The 15,826-nt window shown below is 36.7% G+C and overlaps 1 protein-coding gene and 1 non-coding gene across 2 annotated transcripts in view; one reads left to right on the top strand and one right to left on the bottom strand.

Moving 5' to 3' along the window:
* Window positions 1–15,826, bottom strand: part of LOC143895636 (mannosyl-oligosaccharide alpha-1,2-mannosidase IA-like) — a 301,183-nt gene that overhangs the window by 185,267 nt on the left and 100,090 nt on the right. The gene's annotated exons all lie outside the window — the stretch shown is intronic.
* Window positions 6,981–7,202, top strand: LOC143895648 (small nucleolar RNA U3). The gene has a single exon (XR_013256389.1). It is a non-coding gene; the product is annotated as a small nucleolar RNA U3 (small nucleolar RNA).

The raw sequence follows: 15,826 nt of genomic DNA, 5'->3' as shown, positions 1-15,826 counted from the left end.
CAAATTTCAATTTTGTTTTCCTTCATCTCCATAAGATCGAACCATTGCAAAGTAAAGTATGATATTTTCGAGAGAACGGCTTTCCCAAGATAATCGCCAAAATTACTAACTGAGTTTATTCGACTTTTCTTCGCAAAAGTCGGGAATTTTGGCAAGTGCGATAGAATAGAAAGAACTTTAATACAATATCCCTAAAGCTCAAAAAACTCCACGTAAATTAACCACGAAGTTTTACCTCAACATTTTTATCCGCGGCAAACACAACAGATTTTATTTTTGAAACCAAGCTCTATAAAATAAATAATATTAGCGTTTTTTGAGATTATAAAGATGCATGCAAATTTTCGAGGATTGCTAAAATTATAAAATGCTAAAAATAACGTTTTATATCATCTTATAATAACTATGTTTTAATTAATCTAAGCACGAATTTAAACAATTAAGCTCAAACAATTTTGTAAAATTGTTGAAATATTTTCATAACATGTTTCTAAAAATTGAAGAATTGATCTGCAAAAATGTCACATTAAACCATTGCATATTTGAGAAAAATGACGCTTAAATAAATTAGAAAGTAAACATGTGATTTTTATTAATTTTATTTTAGAGACAGATCGTTTACACGTTTCTGCTAGTTTATAACTTACTGAAAACTGTGCGAGAAATTGAGATCGAAATTGTATAAATTCTAGAGCACATATCTCTATATGTCAATGAATGTAATTTCAACACTCGTTTCGTAATAGTTTGTTGAAAATTAACTTAGTTAAGGTCTATTTGCAATGCTATATATGATTACGACCGTATCGATCTAATGATATCTCAATCAAACTGATGATACATAATTCTGACACCGGCGATTCATGGCAGTGATGTATATAACATATGTAGGTATATATTCATCTTTGAACTATGTATAAATTCGGAATATTAAATTCAACGCGCGTTTCGCATCGGACTTTACACGAATATACGTTTAAAATAGTTCACTGATCGCATATGTATGTTAGTCAATTGGTTCTGAATTTAATCAAACACAAAATGGATATTGCCACAGTAAATTGCGAACGGCAGTAACAGCGGTAATATATATGCTCCCCTAAATATCGCTCGATGTAATGTCAAAGTGCTTGTCGCTGCAACAGCTCAGCACCCGAATAGAGCGAGACCTTCCTCAAACAGAAGAGAGAATAAGTTTCTCGATAGCGCGTACCAAAAGTTTATGCTGTCGGCCAATTGAAACACACAATTTAATTCGCGTACGCGATACAATTTGTCGGACCTTAACGAAGGCGTATCTTTGTTTTCAAAAAAAAAAGAGAGAGAGAGAGACCGCGAGAGGCATGGAATATCAATGGCCGCGTCGGCCGCGATCGAAACGTGTATACGCGGTGAGTTTAATCACGTAGCGTTTCGAACGCGCGAATCAGCGGGGAACAAGCGAAAAGTACGAGCACGACCCTCCTGGGAATCCGGTCGCCGTGGGGCAGCAGCTGCAAATGATACGAAAAAAAATCAGCGTGTAACACGAGATATCTATCTAATAACTGTCATCAACGGATTCTATTTAATTCAATAATATAAAAAGTTTAACAAAACCTGATACAATATGACTCAAAGAATCTAAAAGATTTATTGCATTATCAGGAATTATACGTATTATTGAAATTAGAAAAAATTTTCATATTTTTTCGGAGAGAACCATCACGGTATAATATTGATTTGAAATAAAAATCATGACAAAACTAAAAAAAAAAACATGAAAACTTATTCTTTCTTCATAACAGAACAATGGCATAGCATGTTCACTCAGTAAAATTCTTTAAATAAAATACTTCTTTGAAAAATGATTAAAAACAAATAATACTGTATTAAACAGTTAAAACAGACAGTAAAAGTTTCTCGTATAATATTTTTCTTTGAAAGTATTTATAGCACCATTGTTTTGTTTTTTCTAAAAAAAATAGTACTTCCAAACTTTTAAACGTTAGTGTATATCAGTGTATACAGTAGTTTAATTAGATCGATGTAGAATTTAGTGAAATAAGGGAGAGAAATTCATAGAAAGAAGAACACGGTTCTTTGGGCGTACGCGCTTTCGGTCAAGGTGAGTCCCGTCGGGCGGAATTACGAGATAGCAGAGCCCACCGAGACACCCGTTAAGGGATACGGTCATATCCCCGTGCGGCAGGATGTGCGGCACGTAAGGATTTACGAGCAATAAAACAGCAATAACGAGAACTATATTGGAGTCGCTAGCGCGAGAGCGACCCAGAATATCGCATTGTGGCCGCGGGATCCTGCGCGCGGGTCCTACCCTTCACGAATTCCGCACGCTCCTCAGAGACATAATGTGCTTTATGTTCCGTAAGCCGCGGAAAGGAACGCGCAGGTGTTTACGCATTTGTGCATGTCCATTTTGCATAACAAACGACAGGCTCAAAGCGGGATCACGCAATTATTCTCGTATTTCTGCTTCCCTTTCGATTAAAGTTCTGACGAGGGTGATGTAAATTGCAAGTCAGTAAGTGGAGATGGGTAAATAAAATTGAAAAATCGTAAACTTCTATATTAACGAAGGCTCACTTTCAGATTTGTAAATGAGTGAACATTTTAGATAATAAAATATAATTGAGAAGGACCTATTAAAGAAAATACCCTCCCCTTCCAAAAATCAAGGCATAATGTGCTTTCCCGAATTGTAATGTATACGTCTGGTATGTGCCTATTTTCATCGGCAATTTCTGGGCGTTCACATTGAACGACGTTTAATTTAACTTTTGAAAAATGTATCGAAAAGCGCCGTCGGCATTGGATCAAGGAATTCCGAGGCGTAGCGAGCTAACTTCGTTCAACGACAACTTGTATACGAGTTTATGGCAAGTCGTAAAATGGTCCTAAGGCAGCGAGTCACTTTCGCATTCTCAATAAAGGTGACTGCTAATACAATGGGTTTTGACCAGAAATGGGTGTAGTAGTGTCCCGTGCGTCATTTTATAGCCAAATCGAAGCATTGTCTCTTCGAAAAATATTCTTGGACCCGTGTTACGGCATCAAACAATGTAAGTGAGAATATTGCCAGCGCATCATAACTGGGTTAACATTTAACCACAATTATTTCAAAAACATAAATTTGTATAGAAATGCCAAAATTTTTGAATTTACAATTTCTCAGTTCAAAACTTAAAGAAATGACTAAATTTATTACGGGAAGTTAACCGTCTTATAAGTATGTATGTATATTAAAAAGGAATAAGTTTTGAACCATTTCATTATGTAGCGTGCACGAAACCTTAGTTTTTACTGCAAAACAGTTTATCAGACAATTTCGTTAAAATAAAAATAGCTTGATATCAGTAATACACACAATAAACTGATAGCTTGATAAATTTTGTTGATAGAGCGAGATAGCTGATAAATCGATAAATCTTGCCCACTTTCCCCGTCCAAAAGCCATTTTTCAATATAGAGACTATTTTTCAAAATCTACTTCTCTTAATACAAATTTAATTAGCAACGTATTAACATGATCACAAACACATGCGCGCGTAAAAATATGATATAAAAATCATAATAAATAATACTATATATGAAAAGAATTTTTTTAAGCTGATATTGTGAGATAACGAGATAATTTTCTTTTGTTATTAACTGTGAATAGTGATAATTTTTAAGGCACGACGAGTATAGCTTGAAGGTTGTTCGACTTAAATACGGAATTTGATAGATATTCAAATAACACATAAAATATTTCTTACATATTCCAAAGTCTGAGAAAGAGAAATTTATATCGTGCCAACTTTCCACGGATGCTCTTCGAATAATTTTCTCGCGCCAGCTTCACCGAGCTTTATCTCACGAGAGCGGAGTATATGGTGCATTCGCCGGTTAAAGGTCGCGGACCTCTAATCTTGAGAGGGTCGAAACGCAAGGTGGTGAGCACTTGGGCGAGGTCGTCCTATATTTAAGGGACCTCCCATAAAGGACAAAAGTTGCGCCGTATCGCAGTTGCCGCGCCGCGCCGGAACGGTTTAACGTCTCGGTCGTCCGGAGCCGGTAATGGCCCCGGTCGGAATAGTTTCAGAAAAAATGGCCGCGCGGCGGCTGAACTTACAGTTAAATAAACGCCGGTGTGTCCGTGCGCCGGCACGGCCTGGATAAAACGATTTACTGGCGCCCCGCGAGCGGATAACGCTCGCCATTTGTACGTAATTCCAGCGGGCGCGCTTTCGCCGTGTTATCCGCGCGCTCCGCGAAATTGTTATGGCGAAACGAGTTTCCGCCCCGCCATGTCGTAGGTATCCGGGTTACCTGACCGTGGCAGACGCCCCGAGTCACTGCCCGATAAATTATGGCCCCCTCCGAAATCCGAGATTAAGGCTTTACGATATTCGGCTTTTAATGTGGATATTATTTGACAGGTACTGGATTTACGATTTTCGAAGAGACGTGTATCGGCTCGCGTCATCGTTCTCGCAATATCCCGCTCGCGTCCGGATAGGCGAGCTATAGATTGAAAAACATAGTATATTAGGTTGGCCATCTTTCCTGTATGGCCATCTCACGCGAGTTTACCTTATCGTTTGTATTTTTTACACTACTCGTGATTCGTGATATTGTGACAGATATTGCGTAAGTTTAGCGTAAAAATAGAGTGTTCATACATGCTGGAACGTATATGCCGTATCGTTCAGTAGTCATTCTGCATGCGCCTTATTTTCAATCTCAAATTTGCTATTGCGACAATTATTCCGACGTCGTCGCTGCGAACATGCTCGAATTCAAGGGACGCGTTACATCTTAATTACGTTCACGTCGTCGGATACGAATCCAGGAATTCGAGCCCGTGTCGGCGCGCCGCGCCGGGGAAAGCTCCGTAGGTGGAAGCCGGGGAAGAATGTCCGCGGATTAAGTGGAACGAACGTGACTTAAATCCATTGTAACCCCTTGGAACGTCGGTATCGTTTGTAACCGTCACGGTTGTATCTACAACGTGAGAGAGAGAGAGAGAGAGAGAGAGAGAGAGAGAGAGAGAGAGAGAGAGAGAGAGAGAGAGAGGGAAATGTGCAAGGGTGAAGATGAGGAAAGTGAGAAAACAGAAAAGAGAAACGGGAGAAAGGTGGAGAAAGAGGGAGAGCCGGAGAGGGGAAGAGAGAGGGGAAGGGGATTCTCTTAATCTCGCCTTTACGTGCGCTTGACAAACGAGGAATGCGGATGACACTGGCATTGTACTCTCCCTCGTATTATCCGTACGATCGAGCGGATCTCGCATTCTACTTGTCGGGGCGTCTTTTGCAGCACCTCTCATTTGCGTGTTGCCACGATGAAGATATCGACTTAACACCTAGATACACTTGAATTGCTCAGGAATAGAGGGTTTCTCGCGAGCGATTACGAACGTCTCGTTGTGGAAACGACATTCCACGAGGGCCTACCAATGGATATGGTTCTTGCAAACTTAATATCCACCTTATTGTTATCTTCTTCCACTAGGCAATTCCTTTTTCTTCAGTTTCTTCAGCGATAGAATTTTCTTGCCGATACAGATAGTAAATTAAATATTCAAGTCCTAGGAAATAATACCGTTGGCAATGGCAAAGTTATGCATGGCATATTGCACAGCAAGTTTCGATATTTCGCTAGAATTTCACACAAAACAGATGAATAACAAAATATTTTCTACGTTTAAGGGGATCCTAAAGTGAAGGCTGAACTTCCTCGACGTCGGTAATGTCAACATTTCTAATCCTGTTTTCTATGTCATATATCTATATCTGTCCTTGTCTAACGAGAGGCATCTGTCCTTGTTTCGCGTGCTGCGCCATCTCTCGCTACACGCAATGTCAACCTAAATGTGCTTTTGCACATATAAAAGTTTATTTAAACTAATCTTTTTTTCTAGGCTTTCAATCTTAGATCTAATTGCACGATATTGTTCTTAAATCCCTAGGTCATGCCGGTCTAATTTTGTGGATATTTATTGTGGAATTTTTGTACAAAGCAAATATTGTCGTCACGTATACCAAAAATTAACAAAAATATTAATTTTTTCTCGTTTTTGATATAAATTCGACCACCATAACCTAGATTTTGTGATGCGTACTTTAATTCTAGACAAGAATTTTGCATTTCTATAAAGCCATTTAAAAGATTAGTGCTAAGAAAAAAAGCCGGTATTACAGACGGCTTTAGGATCCCCTTAACATGCACATACAACATATCATGTAAAAACGATAGTAAATATCAATTTTGTAGGTAATTTTAATTTTAAAATATCATTGAAATGTATAGACATTTGCAATTCGGTTGCATGAACTGTTTCTTAAGTATTTCTGTTGCATATTCGCCGCGTACTCGTTCGCATTTTAACACTTTGTGACAACCTTCAATTTGAACAAAAAAAGTTAATGATAAATATTTACTACATAAACATCCTTAATGCTATTACGTCAGCGGCAAGAAAGACCGAGATATTACACAAAGTTGGAATTGTAAGTTACTTCGCATTGCTCAAGTTTTACTATGAGTTCTTGCCTCCTTGAGTTCAAGTAACAATACTATTTTATTAATTTGAAGCTTGTTGATAATTCGGTATATCTTGCATTTTAAAGGAATTATAAAGAGTTAGATAATTTTGCTAGATAATTTTGTGCAGCTAGACAATTTTGTATCCAGTTTATAAAATTTAAAAAAATTTAAAAGTGTTACAATAAAATTATGGATGCAATGAAAATATTTTATCATGTTTTACACTATACTAGAAAATGCTCGTAGTATGACGTTTACGCTTAGAGCGTTGTCCCCACTCTAAAGCTGTAAATAGATAACCGGTCTTGAGTGCTATTGAAATGGACAGGTCAGTTAGTTCTCAGTTTCTTTCTTGATTGTCAGATGGATGCGCGCGACAGCTAAGTGTTACTCGTATAGTAAAAATACCACAAGCTAGAACGTATCTACGGTGTGTTAAACAGCAAAACATCAAGATCGTACTTCACGGGATCACTTCTGTATATAAGAGTTGATCTTATTTTCCCTCCTTAATGTGAAAGCTGATGTAACCATGATGAGGGGCAATAGCCTTCTTCCTTGAGCGTGAGAACGACACGAGTTCCTGAGTTATTCGTGATCCTTCCCATTGATGACCGTTCATTCTTTACACTTGCTAGTGCATCGATAATGGAAGAAAGAGCTTTCTGAAATGCTCTACATAAGTACGAAAGTTTTAATTCTTCTAGCTTATATTTAAAAATAAAACTTTCTAAAAAAATGCAAAACATTGTAAATATTTACAGCATCATCGTAATATTTATTAAATTATGAGAGTAATTACTGAAAATAATAATTATTCGAAATCGAATTAACCAAGCTTACTTTGAATTTATTAGATTTTAAAGTGAGCATAAGATCTTTTGGATCTGTACGACAAAAATGGCAAACTGGATTTATATAATTTCGTAGGTGTTGCCCATAGCTTTTTCTCACGGAAAGGAAAAAGAATTAGACCTCGAGCTAAATATATCTTATCATGTTATTGCTGTGTCAATAACATCTTTCTTCTCAAGTTCTCGTGAAAAAGGCGCCCCTTTACCGGTCTGACGGCACGATACGATTCGCAGCATTCGAGAAAATGTCACGGATGTTTTATATTTATCTGAAAATCTCCTTTTGACTTCATATTTTTATATTTATCTATAAAAATTCTTTCAGCAATCAATATATTAAATAAATGTAATCTAATTAATTAAAATATAAACAGTCAGGTATAAACAAATAGTTAATATTAATGCAAGTAAGGAGCGCTAAACACTAATTTATTTTTATTTTGACACAATAATTTTTCTTTCTCTAAGATTATGGTGAACATCTCTTACCAATTTTGTAAATTTGTTAAATAAATTTTATACTGCAAAATCATATATATATATATATATTATTATAAAAGAAAATAATATATTTTTTAATAATAAATGCGTCTAGAGAAAAGCTAACAACAGTTTAAAGCACGTGAATAATACTGCATTTTGTTTTATCAAATAAAATATACGTTGGGCGACGCGTTAAGCGTAAAAATAAATTGTAAGTTTATTTATCCTCTTGTTTGGCACACAGCTAGTTTGTAGGAATCAATTATCGCGTGCTACGGGTGGTGATGATAAAGCGGTCGTTACAACGAGCATATATCTCAATTAATTTTTGCTGGTATTGACATTGCTACAGGTGTCACAAATTAAACATCGACGAAACCAATTTAATATTTCGACATCGACTTCGATAAATCAGAACGGACTCGAATCTTAAACTATTTGTCGTGTCAAAAATGAATGAAAAAATTCGGCGATAACAAAAATATTCATATCCGTTTGCTCTGCTTATTGTTTTAGTAATAAAGCCGATTCAATAAATATTATAAATAATCCGAAACCTATAATATTATGTTTTACAAAGTACAATTTAGTTATAACTTAAATTAGTAAAACATTAATCTTATTAAAAACAATTAGTCACTTTCTTTAATTAATTACTTCATTATAAACGATACAAAATCAATTATTGCGAACTAATTAAGCAAAAATGTATTTAGAAGTATGCTTATTAAAAAAATAACCTTACTATTTAAGATTTGATAAGTTGACTCAGAAAATGTTTTCTGCTCTGTTATTGAATGGAACATATGAATGATCATCAATGATAGAAAAAATCGAGAGAAGTCACTCTCACGCTCGAAGAAGAGCGCGTTATCATTTCTCATCATGGTTACATTAAAGCTTTTCAGTCAGAAATGAAGAGAAATGATAAGATTCCCTCTTGCAATTTACATCAGCTATTGATCTTCATTTTTATCTTGACATTTTCAAATATGTCTTTTTTTTATTCTCAAAATCTTGAACCAATGCTTCTTTATAGAGATATGCATGACACATTATTTCTTTTCACAATGTTAAAACAGATTTCTTTGACTGTACGAAAGCTAAATTTGTTTTGTTAGTACTCTCTTAATCTGGCAAAAAAAAAGATAAAGAAAATGACGTACACAAACGTTCTTTAAAAAGAAAAATGCTAAAGAGTGAAAGAAGCAAAACTGTAAGAGAAAGATGAATGCGAGAAAAAGAAAAATAATCGAGGAATAACCAGACAGATACATCAAAATATGACATGGAGTGTATATTTACAAAAAGTACAAAAACGTCGATTTGAATTCTCTGTTCCAGCAATCTTTGTACTATTAACAAGGCAACGAAAATAATATGTGATAAGATTGTTGTAAGATATATCTAAAGAGTGTATCATTTTACAATACCAAACAATTAAAATAATTGGTTTCATAAGAACAAATAAGGCATACAAAACGTAATCATTTAATACATCTTCGGACATTTCTTTATTAAGTCTTTCTATTAATACCGCGTGCTACGCAAAAAGAATAAAAAGATCGGTTCTAAATTGACGAAATAATTCAGGTAGATGGAGGAAGAAAGGCAGGAAACAGGAGAATTACAATTCTGAGATACTTTAGAGCACATTATCGTATAATATTTTGTATCTTTTTTCCGTGCGCAAATACAGGGAAAATACATTAAGCGTACTTTAAGTGCTGTTAGTAAAATAAAAGGAGGCGTGAAAAAGAATGGAATCGGGGATGAACGAGGGGTGGGCGCGTACAAGGTGCGCGGATGGACTCCGGCGCGCGGATGCACATCGCGTGGCACACAATGCGCTAGTATACTGGGCGGGGTGTAAGTAATGTATGCTCACATTGTTTACCGTCGCCTTGGCGTGTCGCCGCGAGACATTGCACACTGCCGAACCGTACGTACCACCCACTCGCAACACCATTCTGCCGGCGTTGCACGCACGCTCGCGCCTACGCGACACGGACGACGGGCCCGCGTCCCCGAAAACGCACCGCGTCGCGTAAAACACATCCGCGTGATACCGAAACCGCCGAGCTAACCGTCGCACGGCAGAGCTGCTTAATTTGCCGTTGTGTCATGCAAATCGCGATAATGAGGGAAGATGAGTCGCGGCGCCGCGTGGAACACTCATCGTGACGTTAATTCACATCGTGATTGGTGCTATACTTCACAATGTAAATGCATCAGTGAGAAATGTAAATGTGAATTAAATTACTTTAAATTTATAACATTGTAATTTTGTTGTTATTATTATTATTATTACTGTCTAAATTAACAGAGAGAGAATTAATAAAAGATTCATTGCGACAGCAACAAGAAATTACATTAAGTTCGGAAAACATTTAACATAAACGTTTAAAAATAAAATTAATTAAAAATTATTTTTTAAATAGGTTAAATAAATGTTTAAAAAAAATAATCAAAAATTTATCTAATTTTTTTTCTCTACATTCCTCAAAACTGAGATAGTCTAACTTTCCGGATATTAAGATTGCCAATTTTGTTCCATGTATATATGCGAGAGCCCGTGAAAAATTTAAGTTTACCGTTTAGCATCATGTAACGTATAGGATTTTAATACCAAATAACATTTGGTCATCGTCATCCTCTAGCAATGATAACTGGCTAAATATAAATAAGACTCGAGATCATCTATTTATAATAATAGAATGGGAGCAACGTTCTAAAGCGGTCATCATATTAGAAATACATTGCTCAACTATTACGTATGTGGAAGCTAAGATACACCGCATCTCCATAGCTATATATATAATTTTCATAAGAATTAAGAATTAAGAAAGTTAATTTTATATTAAATTTAATAAAAATTTAATATATAAGATTATCAATATATATATATATATATATATATATATATATATATATATACGCTTCATATATAATATATCAATATTCTCTCGGTTACAATTAAATATATATCTTAGAAATAATTAATAATTACGCCCGACATTTCCTCCCTGCTTTCTTTTTTAAAAATTATTCGAATTATTATATCTTCTTCGTCCTCTCTAATTTTAGTTTCATGTCCTCGTTAACATTGTAAGGATTGGTCGTTGATGTAACTTCGTAACGCTACGAGAGACGTAACTACCACACGGCCGCGGATGTCCCAGTGCAATATTCTTCTCTCTCGTCGCGTTGCTGCCATCTGTTTTTCCCCGTCTGTTCCTCTTTTCCTCTTACCGCGACTTACACTACTTGTTAGCTGTTCCTTTCAAACTCGCTATAGAAAAAGGCAGCCGACAACTGCAAGTACGACACGAGGTCCTAACTAGTTGTCGGAGCAAAAGTTTGCTCGGTCAGAGGTTAAAGCGGCGTCCGTTTGTTTATTGAGAACTCGTAATTGAAACGTTAATTCTTCATTTTTTCGCGAGACATGAACTTGTACGCATTTCGCAAGAAAAAATCCGAAAGAGTAATTTAAAAAAATACTACTCGAATTTTTTAAGAATATAGTAAAAGATCTGTGATATTCTTAAAATCTAAGCTAATTTATTACTCTTTATATCCCATAATTTCAATATAATTTTTTATTATTATTCTATTAAATACATATATTACTATCTACTGATTGATTCTGAACAGGTTAAATTATCTGATCGTAAATATTATAGTTATTTGAGATGAAAAATAAATTGATAAACAAATTAAATTTGAGAGAAATAATTGAAAAAAGATATATCGCAAATTTAAGATTAAATGTTTCGCGACACTGATAAAAAGCGATTGGATCGCGAGTAAAATTCGTGTATGACCGATAATGCGAATACATTCTTAATTTACGAAATTAGTACTTTGGTTGGATGGGATACGATCGACAAAAGAACTTGCAAAAAAATTATATTAGATTATATTGCGCATGATATTTTCTGTTTTTTTTTGTACGGAAGTAATAACGATCGGCCAGAAATACGCCGATAGCCAATTTCTTGGATATCCGATATATAATACTTGACTTCGGTGCCGAGCAATCTCGTTTTTATCGACAGCTCTCACAAAATCCTCCCAATTAGCTCGCATATAACATTACCGTAATTACGGTACCTACCTATCGACCAAGGCATCATCGATAGGCTTAATACATCTTCGCTATATGTATATCCAACCTCTGCTTTCGCCAAAATTGCATTCTCCGTCAGCATGAACAGCGTATGTGAAATTAGCAAATAGTTCGCGAAGTTCGCAATAACGTAAATAACTTTATATGGAGTTTAAGCAAAACCTATAGAACTAAACAAAGTTATATAACTGAACAATTTCATACTATATACTTCAAATCTGTTTTGCTATAAAAATCTTACAGGTGTTTGATGTTACACATTTCTTAAAATCAATAAAAAATATAAATTGCTCAATATATACTTTTTTTATTTCACGTCACATTTTGTTCTAATTGATATCACGCATGAATAAAGTTAAACATATTATAGTGACTCAAATATTATCTGTCTCAAGAATCAAAGATATTAATCCATCAGAGATACTAATTAAAAAACCATCATTAAAATATAATTTCAAGCATATACAAAGCACGTAAAACTAGCGACGTAGAAAGAGAGTCGGTACGGGTCATCTGTATCATTTTAGGACGACAGCGGTGTGCCGCAACGTAATAAGACCGTGGTAGGAAGTTTCATGGGGTGTAATTAACTCAACGAAATCACCTGTGTGTTTCAGCGGTACTCGTGGGGGCTAAGTTGGCTGGTTTGCAAATGTCGTCGTCCGTTGTTGGCCCGCCTTAGACAACGCGCCCCGCACATAAATTCTCGCGGGTCGGTGGGACGTAGATGCGATGCGTCGACGCCGCGGTTGGCTCGCAACCAATCCTGATCGCGTTACAAAGCAGCTTGCGGAAGCTTAGGAAGGGTTTCCGCCAGATTTGCATTATTTATCGAGCACAATCGTATACGCCCCGATTTCTCCCTTTCTTATGATTCTCATACTTTTGATCTTACTCGCCTCGATTTTCTTTCCCTTCGCCTTCGAGTCGTAATTTTTGGAAAAAGAACAAAAAATATAAATTAACTACATCTTTTTCGCTGTTATTATTATTCATTTTTAATACTCTTGTCATATTAACGATTCTCTAAATCCCTTTCGATATTTCAGCATTTAATGAAAACCGTTATGATAAAATAGTAACTTTATAATTTCACGAAGACTTGTCGCAAAAATATTTCACAAAAAATTCATAGTTTCAAGTATACCTAAAAAAAAAAAAAAAAATACAAGAACATATTTTTGTTATACTCCGTTTTTACGCTGCTACTTTTCCATGGGAAAAGTTTTATGTGCTCTCCACGTGGATGAATCAAGGAAACACTACGACGTTATTTATAATCGATCGTCCTGAAATACGCGCTGGCGTATCCCTTTTTTTTGCGCTCCCGCACTATCGACATGAATAATAACGTGGTACGGGCATAAGTATTCTCGAAAGTTCAATTTCCCGTCATGACGCTCGATGATTTATCGATGACGCTATACAAACGAATGGACATTATTTACTGTCGCCATTCCGCGCCGGCCGCTCGATATTTCGAAAGAGTGAAATTCCGCGTTTACGAAGGCGCGTCCACACACACAAATATGAGAAGTCACCCGGTATACCGAGTAAAAAGATGGGAAAAATATTTCTTCCCGAGGCTCATCGAGCTTCGTAATATTTACCGTCTAACATGTCAATGATTATCGTAACAATTAATCTAAAAATCGCATTATCCATAAGGATTAAATTCCAAGCGAGAAAAAACTGATGTGTACATTTTGCAAAAATAAACAGAATAAACATATATATGGGAAGTAAAATACACGTGACAGCTCGAGCCCATTAGACTATCATAACTCACTATTATCGTAGTTGACATCGAAAACACTGTATCGTCCTACCATCACGTGTCTATAAAATCAACCAACTACGACGAGAACGATATCCCTTGAACGTTCCACGTCGCCAGACATTAATTTACGTCAACTATCATCGTCATCGGTTGCCGCGAAAAGAGTCGATCGTCTCGCAGATCGGAAATACCGCGTCTCGTTCGAAAAGTAACATCCGTGTGGTTACGCATCGAGAAGTGACTGTTAAAAGGCGGAGACTAAAGAGAGACTAAAGAGGGAGAGTAAAAGGATAACTCTGCTCGTTCGGACGTCGGCTTTATCTAGTATCGAGGAGGCACGCACGCATACGCATTACACATACACCACACACACCATCGGGCGCCGTCGGGCGTTCCTCGCGCGATCTCATCGGACGGCGTATTAAAGGTAAAAATAAAATTATTGAAAACAGGCGAAATTCGGCGTTCTTCGTGCGGCTGTTCGTTCGGCGGTTCCAGCCGGTAGATATAAACAGGCACGTTCATCGAGAATGCTTGACTGCATGCTCGCTCGCCTAACTGACTCTGCTTGCCCGCCTGCTTGTGTATTTCACTTGTCTTCCTACCCCGCGGATGGTCAGCTTCTGATAGTATTATATTCCTTGAATATAACTTTGGCCTCTTTGTCCCGCTTTGTCGCGACGAGCTTTTCGCGTCAGACAGAGTCGGAGTACCGATATCGCGATCGCTCGAAAACGTCTAATAATCCTTTTATCTGCGTAATTAGCTAATTGTCCTTCGCATGTCACACGTCGGTTGAGAAAATAATTACCTGCTGCTTGTAATGTGATTATCGAATGTTTCAAACAAATATATTGTTACGGAAACATTTATGTGTAATGCAAAAGTGATAAACGTCCATCATGGTTAATTGCAACCGCAACAGAATAATAAGCCGCGTTGCAAAACAAAAGATTTTACGTTGTTATAGTGATTTAATGATGACAAAAACAAAATTCAATTTGTATCTTTTTCTATCACAATCGCGTAACGGCATGCCGTCCCAGTGCGCTGTTATTATCAGCAACGGGGATGGGTAATTGATAACTCTGACGTAGTATTTATGTACTAGCAGAACTCCGAAACGTGTATAAATAGCCGAGGATATAGAAACTCGACTTGTTACGGCGTAATTGTCAAGAAACGTGATTATAAATTCAAGAAACGATGGCATAAAGTCGAGAGATTACAATACGACTTCTGTGTGGTGCCTTCGAGTGGCACACTTCGCCTTAACAAGAAGACCACCCCGATGATTCTCATAATATATTGCTAGCTCATTCGTGTGTAACAGACTCCGCATATTATTATACCGTAAAACGTGAAAAGAACGTAATAAAATGTATTCTTAGAATTTCCTTAGCGACACGTAGTAGCACTTCGCATATATATATTACATTATTTACGTGCACAATTTTGTCATTAAAAAGTTTAAAACGCGATGATTAAAGGCTAAAATGTCTAAACAAAGCAGATAATAAAGACTATTAAATAACATGCAAAAAGTAATACATATATGTTATGTGTCTAAGTGAATGAGAGAAAAAGAATTTCGTATAGTAAAGACTGCATCAAAACTTACACATTTATTTAGCGTTCGCGGATTATCGAATTATCAGCATACTGATCAGAGCATTGATATTCCACGTGCGCTTGGAAGGTTTCGAGGAAACGCATGTTTTCGACGAGAGCGTAGGACCCGGTATGGCAGCCGATTAGCTTGGAAGCCTTTCAGCAAAGCAGTTTTATCTGCGTAATGATATCTTGTAAGGAGCGGATGAGGGAGAGGGAGGGAGAGAAGAAGAGAGAGAAAGAGAGAGAAAGAGAGAGGGGGGAAGAGCGAGTGACCGCTGCAGGGGGACTAGCTTTCAGTCGTTGAATCCTGACAAGGAATATACCGCGCTCGGTATACTCGGTAGACAAGACTTCGGGCTGCTCTTAGAACGATGTTCATCGCATTCTCGACGTGAGTAAATAATTCCTAACGTAGAAAACCGACTCCATTATGACGGG

This window comes from Temnothorax americanus, unplaced genomic scaffold (assembly GCF_048541705.1).
Source record: "Temnothorax americanus isolate GAGA-0224 unplaced genomic scaffold, ASM4854170v1 Scaffold16, whole genome shotgun sequence".
In the NCBI taxonomy this organism is placed as follows: domain Eukaryota; kingdom Metazoa; phylum Arthropoda; class Insecta; order Hymenoptera; family Formicidae; genus Temnothorax; species Temnothorax americanus.
The sequence above is the reverse complement of the archived record's forward strand: the minus strand, read 5'-3'. Positions and strand labels throughout refer to the sequence as shown.